At 33.4% G+C, this 10,917-nt stretch overlaps 1 long non-coding RNA gene across 1 annotated transcript; it reads left to right on the forward strand.

Moving 5' to 3' along the window:
- Positions 1-475: 475 nt before the first annotated feature.
- Positions 476-6,348, forward strand: LOC143256653 (uncharacterized). Its single transcript, XR_013031430.1, has 2 exons — positions 476-646; positions 5,685-6,348. It is a non-coding gene; the product is annotated as an uncharacterized LOC143256653 (long non-coding RNA).
- The last annotated feature ends 4,569 nt before the right edge of the window (positions 6,349-10,917 follow it).

Below are 10,917 nucleotides of genomic sequence, written 5' to 3' on the forward strand. Positions count from 1 at the left end.
CACGCCTTACGCGCTCGGCCATGCCAGGCCTTATTTTATATAACTGATAAGGCTGTTATTCCTTATTTAAATATTTTTACACCTTCTCATGTCGCTATGTTATTATCATTTTTTTATATATTTTTAGTTCTAATGAAAAATGAAGTGTCATATTGCAACATATTGTTAAAACAGAATATTAATATGTGTTTTCTTATAGCAAAGCCACCTCGGGCTATATGCTGAGCCCATCGACGGGAATCGAACTCTTGATTTTAGCGTTGTAAATTCATAGACATTCCGCTGTACTAGGGGGTGGGCTGCATATTAACACATAGACCTAAGATTAATTTTGTCTTATTATTTAGTATCAGTATTACAACGTGAAAGCGCGCGTGTACTTTTCCTGATAAAAGCTTCACAGTTTATGCAGCTTTTTTTGTAAGCAAATGTTTCACTTAAAAAACATTTATAAAAGTTTGTAAACTGAGTAAATACTGTACTTTAACATACTTATCCAAAAGAGGACTCTGCAGTATAACTTTTAAGTTTTTGTTGTAATTAGCTGATTTTAAATTGTTATACGTGCATATTGGTTTGTTGGATGTGAGGTAAACTTGTAAGAGGAAGCACAAAAATTAAATAGGTATCTGAGAAAAATACATAGGTTTGTAACACTTAAAATTGTAACTTCTTATACTGCTAACAAAGCAAAGTTATTGTAAATTTTCATTTGTACAAGTTGTAAATATTTTTCATACTATATTTGTGAGTACTATGATAGTGCTGGTTGTACGGTATATTGACGATATGTAATTTGCAATTGTAGTTTGTATTGGTTATATCACTGCTTATCATTAGCTTTCATCCTTTATTCTAGAACTGAAGGTTTGCCTTATGTGTGTAATGCAATTTACCTTTGTTTATCTTTTGTTCTAGATGGCTAAACTAAACGAAATTACAGTCCTGTTGCGTTAGTAAATAAATCAGTGTGTTAGAGAAATGGCATCTTTAGATGAAAATTCAGACAAAATTAAAATATTAAATCAAAGGAGTAAATGATATAAAGGAAATCATTGTTATTATTTAATGTTTGGAAGTAACTCTTGCTTACAGAAGATTTGTTGTCTAGAACATTAAGTAACAAGAAATTTATTGAAATTGAACTGTATATTTTCACAAACAGACATACAATGTAATTTTTCCATGTATATGCAAAATATGTGAAACTAAAGTTTATTAACTATGCTTTAACATACATAACATACACTAATATTTTTATTTACATAAAAAATAAATTGCTAACTATAAATACTATAATAATAAGCATTAGACAAATTTTGTGGTATAAACACAAAAATATAAATGTTTATGATTGATTAGAAAAATAGCAAAAACTTGTGCTTCTTAATGTAGTTTGATGTGAATCTTTTTAATCTGATAATCATTTTATTGGTATAGTTTTATCAGTTTTAGATATAAAGAAGTATAATTTGATATATATTAAAAGTTAATATATATGGAAATTGGTTTGTTTTCAGGATTTTGTATAAAATAAAAGTAGCAGTACATAAGTACTTGTTAATTTTACCTGTTACTGAATGAGCAAAATAAAAGATTTTTAGGCTATGTAATTATTCAATTAACTGTGTAAAAAACTTTATTTTGTAGACACTGAAATACCCATCTTTTGTCTGGGTTACAAACTTCAACCAAAATGTGTGGGGGTGGATGTTATTATAAATAACACAAAAATCCTAACTATCACACAGTTCATTTATAACATAGCATATTATTACAGTATTACCTCACCAAAAGATGTCTAAGTTTTAAGAACTCACTATGTATACACTTAAATGTGGTATACATTTTGGGATGGTCAGGGTGACTTTGTAGGAAGAGGTAGTAGTCAAGTTAGTGGTGGTATTTGTGCATTCTGTTATGTGGTGAGGGGACCTCCAAGAGAAGGTTTCTGTACTTTCAATTTACCTCCTCTTGGATCTAAACATTCATCAAGTGTTTGCCATGTGTGGCAACCTGTGAAGGGAAGAAGAGAATCCTGGTAGTTGATGGTTCTAACCTTAACACACAATTTTGGCCTCATATTCCTGTAGATGAGCAGCCTTGGAGTGGTCCCACTAGGGTCATTCATCTGTCCACTTGAACTATGGTCAACCAAATACCAGTATTGGACATTCTCATCAGGTGTTGTGGACATTGTGTCTGATGCTGGTATTTAAGTATAGTGCTCATGAAACTGTGGCATTGCTGCAATGTCCTTGTTTAGCATTGTAATGCATCCCCTCACAGGGCTCCATGGTGGGTGAGGTCAGTTGGCACTGACATATTCTTTCTTTATGATGGATTGCTCAACTCAAAAATAATGAAAAACAGACCACAAATAGATAACCACATTTTGAAGATTATGAACAGCAATGTTCAACACCTATACCTCATTTTCTGATATTACATTCTTTATCAGATAAATCTTTAGGGCAAATACCTCCCTTTTTTTTATTCAGAAGGGACCAGAGGAGCTTACTGGCTCTCCTAAGTCAGTCAGAAAGCTACATTCTGGGACATCTTGGTGGAAACATCCACTTTAAAATAGATTAAACTCCTCTTGCATTCAAAGACCATTAGGGATATACCATTTGAGGTTACTCCCCATGCTATTTTAAACTAATTATGAGGAGTTATTGTTGAGAGGGATTTGAAAAACATTTCCGAGTCAGAGATCCTCGCTGCTTTCTCCACCCAGGGAGTTTCTGCAGTGAGGCATATCGTCAACTTGCAAAGATGGAGTTATGCTGACCAGTGCCCTAATTTTGATCTTTACATCACCACTTCCACTTGCCACCATTAAGGTGGGTTATCTAAATTGCAGGGTACAGTTATATAAGCCCTCCACTAGTACAGTGGTATGTCTACAGATTTACAATGCTAAAATCAGGGGTTCGATTCCCCTCGGTGGGCTCAACAGATAGCCTGATGTGGCTTTGCTATAAGAAAAACACACAAAAACACAGCTATATATTCCAAACCTTCTCAGATGTTTTCAATGTCTGCAGTTCAGTCACCCGAAGACATCATATCGTGGTTCATTGACATGTATTTGTTGCATTAGCAAGGACCATGATGCCTATGAGTGCAAAATGGACCTTCATCCTTCTAACTGTAGTGGCTCTCACCCCTCCTACTTTCGTTCTTGCTTTAGGTTGGTGGAGCAAAATAGGTACAGCATTTGAAAATGGTTAACAACATTTCTTGCCCAGATGCTCGAAAGCTACTGTCAACCGCTTCATCTTTGATGTATACTGTTGCAGTACAGACAGATCTCTCCATATCTCTAACAGAGTCATTTTCAAACAATGAGAAGTTTTTGCCCTCCTTGGTTAAGAGAGTTGACAAGTCAGTGCCAGTAAGTATCTCCATTCCCATCATTCCTTCCAGTGGCTCTCTGGATCCACTTCCTTTGGCTCTGGTTTTGGCATTTCCTTAGACACATCTTCTTTGGCCCAAGATGCAGAACGATTGTTTGTTCACCCCCTCAATCACTAGAATCTTCATCTACTGACAGAGACCTGTCCACTCAATCCAGTACAAGATTTACAGAAGTTAATAGACCTTCTAGTAAAGAGAGCAACATGGTAGAAAACAGAAGGACTCTCTGTCCAATCCTCCTTCACGTAGGTAAAAATGGCCACTTTAATACAGTGGAACTGTCGAGGTTTTCATGTTAATTTGAATGACATCAAAGCGCTGATTGATTCTTACCATCATGTGTGTCTTTTCTTATAGGAAACGTTTCTGAAACCTATCAATACAGACACCTTTCAGCAGTTTTCTTTGTACTGAAGTAACAGGTTGTGTTGTGTGATGGATGGGTGCATAGAGTGTTGACATTGCTGATTGATCAGCAAGTATCCACACAATTTTTGCCACTTGATTCACCCTTGAAGGCTGTAGCCATCCATATTTCCTCGGGTTATACCGTCACTGATTGTTCTCTCTAGTTGTCTTCTAAAAATACCTATGATCAAACAGATCTTGATGCTCTCATTGAACAGTTGCCATCTCCATTTTTAATCCTGGGGGACTTTATTAGACATAATCCCCTCTGGAGTGGTGCTAATATTGATGGTAGGAGTTGTTCTGTAGTTGCTCTCATGTCATAACCTTTCTCTCTTCAATACTGGTTCTACTGCTTATTTTCATGCACTTAGTCTTTTACTGATATTGATCTCTGTCTGCTCCTCTTCACTTTTCTATCATTTCTTTTGGGGGGATGACAGTGACCCATGGGGCAATGATCATTTTCCTATTATACTGAGGGAGACTGGTTGTGATCTATGCCACAGCGGAAGCTGGACCAAGCCAACTGGCCCTCTTTCACTGCTCTCTCGGAATCCAATCCTGCTGTTGTCTGTAAACCATTAAGAGAAGACTGTGTAGCAGTAGTAACTGACTGTATTGTCCAAGCAGCTGCTCAGTCTATTCCTAAAACCTTGACATATTTTTCACTGTGTCCTCTTCCATGGTAGAATCCTGCCTACCATATGGCACGGAAGGCTCAAAAACGGGCCTGGGAAATCTTTCGTAGATATCCCATACTTTCAAACTGCTTTGCTTTGCTTTCCAGTTGGCCCATGCACATGCTTTGTAGGTAGGACATCAAAGCCAGAAGGAATCTTGGATTAAGTGTTCACAACTAGCAGCTCTTCTAACACCAGTTCCAAAGTCATATGGGACAAGATTTGGAAGGTCTGAGGGCAGTATACCTCTGCTCTCCTTTCAATCTTGCTCTCTGATGGCAAGGAAGTTGTGATGCCATGAGCATCACTGATACTCTTGCCTTATCCCCCATTTGTTAACCATCCAGACTCAGGCAGAGCAATCATCTGTTTCCTTTCAGACTGAAAATCTCTATGAGTATAATCACTCCTTTACACTGGTGGAACTCAAGTTTGGTCTTCATCAGTCAGACCTGATTATATTCATTACAAGATGCTGTACCATCTTTTCTCCTGCCTCTCTTGCTAATCCCTGTTACACCAAACATGCTCGTTCTTTCAGCTGTGGAGTCATTATGATGTGACGGTCAATCCCAACATTCTGTGGTAAAAGAGTAGTCCAATAATTGGCAGTGGGTAGTGATGACTAGCTGCTGTTCCTGTAGTCTTATGCTGCTAAATTAGGGACAGCTGGTGTAGATAGCCCTTGTGTACCTTTGTGCAAAATTAAGAAACAAACTAAAATTCAGAAAACCTTACAATTTTCTGTTACACATAGATAAAAGCCTGAAGAAGTCAGAGTTATTTTTTCCAAACATAGCTGTTTCATGATTTATCTCTAAAACTTTCCAATAAACAACTCTATTCCTTATTAATAACAGTAATATTTATTTAAATGTTTTGTAAATACATATCTGTTTTCAACTTGAAAGTGTGCATAATGAAGAACTGAAATGATATTCAAATATTTAAGAAGGGTTACTTGCCAAGTTTTAATTAATATTTTCATAATTACATACCCTACTAGCTGTCTGGATATCTTAATGATTTTGTTCTTTTAATTATTCTTATTGTGTTCGTCTTTTAAGTTTTGTAATTTGTTATTATGCACTTTTATGATTTTTTGCATTATATCACATTGTAATAAATTATATATTGTAATTGTAAATTTTGTTTATGTTTTTTTAACAGTTATGGTGACCTTTTATGAAGAAGAACATAGTATTATCAATATCTATTCTTCTCTATGAAACATAGAGCAAAGAGTTTTGTCTATAATTAGTTGAAACACTTTGAATCACTACTTCTAATAAGGAATCTTTAAAACTTAGAAGGCAACGTATAATGTTTTGAAGCCATAGGTATAAAACAAATTATTGCAAATGATATAAAAGTTATATTATACTTTTCTGTATTGTTGATGAAGAAAGTGTGTGAAAATATGTGAAAGGCAACAGTATAAATTGGCTTCACTTGTCATTTATTCTTAGCTTCCTGGTAACTCAGTAGCAAGCTTCAGCAATTTTTGTGCTAAAATTCAGGGTTTTATTCCTATAGTGGGGATAGCACATAAAGCCTATTTTGTAGGTTTGTTTTGAAACAAGTAGAAGTAATCTCTTGCAGTATAAATAGCAAATAAAAAGTTTAGTTCATAGATCGTAAAGATGATCTGACAAAAAGTACTGTTACTTAAAAATTGATTATTCATTAAGTTTCCTAGTTGTCACTCTCTTGTTTTGTATTACATTAATTATTTATTTGATTTGCATGTGTGTATGAACTGCAATTTCATTGTTGGTTTTACTGTAAATTGTATAGTTACTTTAGTTGATGTATTTTTATCATATGTTATGATCCTTAAAATTTTTTACTGCTCAGATTGTATTACAACGTTTTTTTTTTTGGTTTAAAAATATTTTCTTGATTATCACTTAATTTATATATCTCATAAATCTGTTAATTTATGTTTTCTAAAGGACAAGAAATGAAATATTGTATCTAGAGTGTTTTTTAGCTCATGTAACCTTGTACTTGAACAGTTTAATATACGTTTTAACATAATTGCACTTTGTATCTCAGAATGGCTGGTGTGGGTATTAACACTTTTACTGATAAGGAGAGAACAACGTTTCGAACTTCCTAGGTCATCTTCAGGTTAATTGCACTTTATAGTACATGTTGCTTTTAATGCTATTTGCTGGTATTTAAAGTTAGTTAGAAAAATAAGTGGATTTTTTGTAGCAGGGTACTGGGCCTTGCAATTATGGATACTGTCATGTTAAGATAGAAGGATGTAAAGGAAATTAATAAAGCCACTGTCAATGTTTGAGTCTAAAGAATGTGATGTTAGTAACTGTTCTTTACTATTGTAACCAATAAGAGAAATCTTTACTTTTGTCACTGTAAACAAGTTTTTAAACTTGTATTTCTTAAGTGTATGTTGGTTTAAATGCATTGGATGACTGTTACATTTTAATTGACGTACTCACATTTTTGTATATATTTGACTTTAATTGAATTTTCAACATGATTTATCAGTGCTCCCTTCAGGCAGTCCTGCATTGGCCCACTTTTCAGCCTTTTTTACACTGTTGTTTGACCATGGATTGTTGATTTTCACCATTGCTAGTTACTGAATGGCTTTATCAGCTAAATTTTCCATTATTGTCTTATTTACCTTTTCTTAATCCTCTTCATTTTATTCAGCTCCTTCCTTCTTCACTGACTCCTTCATCCTACTCTTGTGCTTGACTGTGACCTGTGGTTTTACACACACACTTACACATTCTGTTATCAAGCCATTGGCTTCATGTTCCATATGCCATCTTTGTCTGAAGACCTTTGTTGCTCCTTCTCACCTATAGTCATTATCATTCAGGTGTATATTACCATCAATGCTTCCTGCACTCTTTTTCACTGTACTTGTCTGTCGTGACCGAGCCTTTCTTCCTAAGACTTCAGCTGCTTAGGATGTGCTCATCTTTTCTCTTCCATCTGTCTGCTTATTTTGACCAGGATTGTCTTCTGTATCTGGTTCTGAGTAATTCAGTGGTACTTGGCACATCTTTTTTTTGGTTTCTGTCATTATTTGTTTCTACCTTGGAACTCCTCTTCATCAATGTACTGGTTGGATCCACATTCTCCTCTATATGTATTTTTCCATGGGTATTGATACTTCCAGGTTCTTTCACATTTCATCACAACAGCTTCACAACATGTCTCAATTTCTTGTATCTCACATTAGCCAACCATTGGTTGAAATCCGTCAGGCCGTCATGTGGATGACTTTACACATGTTTGGCTCCCATTACCTTCATGATCTGGTTGTTTCATTTCCAGCAGAGTTTTGACTCCAACAAGTCACATTTCCTCAACCATGTCTGAGAAGGGTAAATACATTTTCATAACTTTTATAGAATCCTGCCAGGTGACTGGTGTTGACTTCCAGGGTATGCTTTTTTTCCTAATATCAGCATCAGGCCAAGGGTAACAAAGTGCTAAACCCATCTGCCCTGGCTTTACCAGTGCCCACTGTTGAGATGGAGGGTGTTCCACAAGACTATTAGATATATCCTTTTGTTATTAAAATTACTCTGTTGTCCAATCCAGACCGGTGAGTAGATACTTCTGCATACCTTCTCACTTCTGTTGCACTTTCTTCTTGTCTCATCTAAGATTGAAGTTAATTCAAGTACAAGTGCTTTGGAGAAACAACTGCACAAGGAAATTGTGTCACCCTTCTTGTGGTTTAGGGCTATTTTCGTCTGGTAGTTCATCATGACTAGTACGCTCCACCTAAAACAACGTGTTATTTAAATGGGACATAACTCAAAGCTAGTGGCATGCAAATATTCACAGGCAGATATACAAAGAAATCAAGCTGTTCTGTGCAAAATGGTGAGTATATATTACAAATATGTTTTGCTATACCTTTCTTATGCCATTAGACTAGTTTTTGTCATTACCTGATGCTTAGGTTTTGTTTTCTTTCCTTGTATAATTTGTTGGTCTGTTTTGTTAAAATGTTAGATAAGGTATATACAGTTTTGTGTTCTTAACTAAAACAAGCAATGAACAGTTAAAGTAAGTGAAATTACAATTGTTATATTTCTTCCAACATTCCAGACTTGACCAGAACTGGCAATGTCACATAACTATGACACCTAACAGGGTGAACAGAAACATAAAGAAAATATGTGGTTTTACTGTGCCTATTCATATCTCTCTGTACCGTTTTACATTAAATGCTTAGACAATTCTTCTGATAAAACTTGATATTTTAATCTAAAGTATTAAAATATACATAAATACATATATAGTTTGAGTAGCAATCACTATCTCAAGGAGAATTTGTTCTGATTATGGTGTCTCTTTATATTTTCAAATAAACGTGACCATTATTTTTCAATTATAATTACAACCTCTCATTAGTCCAGTAACATCTGAGGTTTTACATAATGCAAATTGTAAGATTGTTCATTTTGAAATGGTTCACCTGGAAAAGATGTTCCTTTTAATGTGCAAAAAAAAGTCTTAAGAAATCCTATGGTTAAACAGTCTTTGGTGCAGATCATTTTTTTAAAAATGAAATACTGTACAAAATGGGAAAATACATATACAAGTTTTTCATTAGTTTTCTTCACTTAGGTTTCATTATTGCTTTGTTTTACACAAATGTATTACATATTAAAGTTGTTCTTTTCTATGTTCAAGCACCTTTTAGAGACTATTCAACATTATAGTGAAATAACATGAAAAAACTGGTTTCTTGACACAAAGTATTGTTTTTCTTTACAGTTTGTATGTTGAATTTTGATGTTCATACACAATTTGTTTTCAGATTCATTGTGTCGAAACAGAGTCTGTCAATTCAAGTGTATTTTTCAAGAGTAATTAACTAAAATAAAAAATACAATCTATATGTATAGAGTAATTAACTAAAATAAATACAATCTATATGTATAGAGTAATTAACTAAAATAAATACAATCTATATGTATAGAGTAATTAACTAAAATAAAAAATACAATCTATATGTATAGAGTAATTAACTAAAATAAAAAATACAATCTATATGTATAGAGTAATTAACTAAAATAAAAAATACAATCTATATGTATAGAGTAATTAACTAAAATAAAAAATACAATTTATATGTATAGAGTAATTAACTAAAATAAAAAATACAATCTATATGTATAGAGTAATTAACTAAAATAAATACAATTTATATGTATAGAGTAATTAACTAAAATAAAAATACAATCTATATGTATAGAGTAATTAACTAAAATAAAAAATACAATCTATATGTATAGAGTAATTAACTAAAATAAAAAATACAATCTATATGTATAGAGTAATTAACTAAAATAAAAAATACAATCTGTATGTATTAGTGTTGTCTGTCATACTTCAGAACAAGTTCTGGTGAAAGTCCAAGTTGTAAATGAAGTTTAGGATAAAGTTAAACTCTTCAAAAACAGTATCTCAGAAAATTCTTAATCATGAGCTTGAGCTCTTACCATTAATTTCTTACTTGTGATTTGACTACTACTAGCATGAGGGTATATATCATTAGCAAATATGTCCAATTTTTTTCTGTTTAGTTTTTGTTAAGAAGTTACAATGGAAACTTGTACTGGACAAGATACTGTCATGTTAGGAGAGAAGGGTTTAGAGAAAATTAATAAAGCCAGTTTAAAATGAAATAACAGCATTTAAATAGTGTTTGGCCAGTGTGTAAGAAGGACCATAGAATTTATATGTTAAAAAAAAAAGTGTATATGTTGAAATAAAACTAAAATCTTGTAGCTCTAATTCCAGTGCAAAATGCATATTTATCTACTAACTATTTTTAAATCTCCTAACCTGTGGAAAGCAGACAAACTAGTGCTAGTAGAGATGCTATTTGATAGACATGTTGAATTTGTTGCATCATCTGTTGAACACAAAATACATTATTGATGGTTATTTGCTTTTCTTAGCATATTTGTTCACTGATGTGATATGACATACAATGTCATTTCCTGTAATAACTTTTGGCTTGCATAATTCAGAGTTATAAGTTGTACAGTAACAATAATAGTGTACGTGAGTCATTTCGTTTCAGAATTCTTCCTGAAAAGGAGAATAAAAATAAAACCTGCAAATACGACACATTTCTACTTTCTAATGCTTCTGACTTTGAATTTAAATATACAACTACATAAACAATTAAATGAGTCAGTTATTGACTTCCACAAAACAGAAGAACCATCCAATAAGACCATACTTGGGACTTAATAGCAAAAGAGATAGAGGGAAAATGATTGTTCATATAGTATATGATTCCTTAATGAGACCCTCAGATAGTCTTGTGTATGCACAATGCACTTAAGTTTGTAAACGTCAATTGAAATAAAGGGCCCAGAAGTGAAAATGA

Source organism: Tachypleus tridentatus, chromosome 7 (genome assembly GCF_004210375.1).
Source record: "Tachypleus tridentatus isolate NWPU-2018 chromosome 7, ASM421037v1, whole genome shotgun sequence".
In the NCBI taxonomy this organism is placed as follows: domain Eukaryota; kingdom Metazoa; phylum Arthropoda; class Merostomata; order Xiphosura; family Limulidae; genus Tachypleus; species Tachypleus tridentatus.